Below are 2,500 nucleotides of genomic sequence, written 5' to 3'. Positions count from 1 at the left end.
ATAGATAGAGGAATAAAAAAAAAAAAAAAAAAAGCTACTTCTAAATCTGGCATCATACAGACTTGGTATGGTAGAGTAGTTCTTGTTCCTTGTAGGCACTGGTGAAAGGTTGTATAGATAGGCTTTAGGGTCACTAAAGCCAGGTTTCGTGTAATGTTTCCACTGTTTCCACGAAAAATAGATTACACTGAAAAAAATTGAGGTAGGAATTAATATCAAAATATAATAGTATATATCATCACCGGCCCCTCTCCCTCTCTCTCTCTCCAAGAATTGTCTCTCTCTTTGAGACTAGCTTTTTTTACACCAGTTGCTGATTTATATTATCGTTGAGCCCAATTTCACCTACAATACTATTCAAAGTGTTTGAAATACCTTTGGTTTTCAAAAGGAAAAATAATAATTTCCCTCTCTAAGACAACATTTATGAACAAGATTTTCCATCATTTCATCAAAAAGATGACTTTTCGTATTTCATAGAATTATTTACTATACTCCCTCTTGTTTGGACACTAATTCTGGTTCTCTTGACGTTCCCTCTTTCCTCTATTCCTAATATTTATAAAAAAAATTAAATTAAAAGAAAGGAATGTATTCATCATATGCTTTTGTTACCGGGACGCATTACGGATAATCGTTATATATCATTACAGGTTTTGGATTCTTCTATTTCTCATTGATGACGTCAAGCACTTAAGGTATATGGAAGGATCACAGATTAAATATAGATAATTAAACCATTGAGTTAATCTTCCATATAGACGAACTTAAAGCTGAAAAGGCAAGAGAGAGAGAGAGAGAGAGAGAGAGAGAGAGAGAGAGAGAGAGAGAGAGAATCGCCGCTGTCTTTCGAACAATATTTGACATGTCAGGTGAGAACTAACCTAAATATAAATTATCAGCTGTCAAGAACATCAAAAGTCATTCTTCTTTAATGGAATATGTCCATGCAATTAACCTAAAATTAAATATATATATATATATATATATATATATATATATATTATGTGAAAAAAATCACTAATAATCAATTATTTCATCATACGGTTTCGAGCACCCATTTTGTGACCGAAGTTATTTATTCCTAAGCACTTGAATTCTCGCGCACCGACTAGAATCTAAAGACACCTTCAGGAGTCTGTGAAATTAATACTTCCTATCATGCAGAAATATAGATATGTATGATTAAATAGATCCGTTAATAATTATAGATCAAATAACTAACAAAAATAGATGAATTTCTGGCACTGCTAAATATTCTATCCCTTGATATTTCAGCATGCTGATTCCCATCTAGTATCCATAACAATGCTTATTGTGAGTTGTCCTCCATTAAACGTTAAACGTAGCAATTCATTGTAGGAAATTTTTTCGGTGATCCAAATGAGACGATTGTCTCAGAGAAAATATTGTATTCTCAGGTCAATCTTTCATCGCCTTTAGTGCAGTCGTTAGTTATACTACAATGATTACCGATCATAAAAAAATATGTCAGTTGAATTCACTTCATATACAATCTCTCTCTCTCTCTCTCTCTCTCTCTCCTCTCTCTCTCTCTCTCTCGTCTTTTCAGCTTTAAGTTCGTCTATATGGAAGATTAACTCGATGGTATAATTATCTATATTTAATCTGTGATCCTTTCATATACCTAAAGTGCTTGACGTCATCTCTCTCTCTATGTAAACTGGAGTAAAATTTTACTAAAGAATTTTAGGAAAATTAAAATCTTTGAATCTATATGCAGAAACCATTTGCTTTTCAAAAATGGCATGACAGTGAAACCCTTGAGAAATTACAAATAGATAACAGCTGTATACACACGCACACACACACACACATATATATATATATATATACAATATATATAGGCTATATATATATATATATATATATATATATATACATATATATATATACAGTATATATATATATATATATATATATCGTCATCATCACTACCTCCTACGTCTATTGACGCAAAAGGCTTCGGTTAGATTTCGATAGTTGTCTCTATCTTGAGCTTTTAAATCAATACTTATCAATTTATCATCTCTTACTTTAACTTTCATAGTCCTCAGCCAAGTAGGCCTGGATGTACCAACTCTTCTAGTGCCTTGTGGAGATTAATTAGTTTGTATGATTTGAAGTCTTCTGGCATCTCTATCTCTCTCTCTCTCTCTCTCTCTCTCTCTCTCTCTCTCTCTCTCTGTAATAAATGATATCTTTGTTTCTTTGCCAAGTCTCTATTGATGCTTTATAATCAAGCACCACAAAGCTAAAAACTGTAAGGTATCGTGCATCCGAGGAGTTATTTGATCCGAAAATTGAGGTTGACGACGGACTAGGCAGGGTTGATCAGCTGATTTGAAAGTAAACAATGCAAAAGATTATAAGCGAGAGAGAGAGAGAGAGAGAGAGAGAGAGAGAGAGAGAGATGCCAGAATACTTCAAAGCATTCATATCTCTCTCTCTCTCTCTCTCTCTCTCTCTCTAAATATTC

General features: G+C 33.1%; 1 long non-coding RNA gene across 1 annotated transcript in view; it reads right to left on the bottom strand.

The window, feature by feature from the left end:
- Window positions 1-2,500, bottom strand: part of LOC137651952 (uncharacterized) — an 88,163-nt gene that overhangs the window by 131 nt on the left and 85,532 nt on the right. The window contains exon 3 of the long non-coding RNA XR_011046141.1: window positions 1-187. This exon is cut by the window's left edge and continues 131 nt beyond it. This is a non-coding gene — a long non-coding RNA (uncharacterized lncRNA). The remainder of the gene's footprint in view (window positions 188-2,500) is intronic.

The sequence above is a fragment of the Palaemon carinicauda genome, chromosome 13, assembly GCF_036898095.1.
Source record: "Palaemon carinicauda isolate YSFRI2023 chromosome 13, ASM3689809v2, whole genome shotgun sequence".
Lineage (NCBI taxonomy): Eukaryota > Metazoa > Arthropoda > Malacostraca > Decapoda > Palaemonidae > Palaemon > Palaemon carinicauda.
The sequence above is the reverse complement of the archived record's forward strand: the minus strand, read 5'-3'. Positions and strand labels throughout refer to the sequence as shown.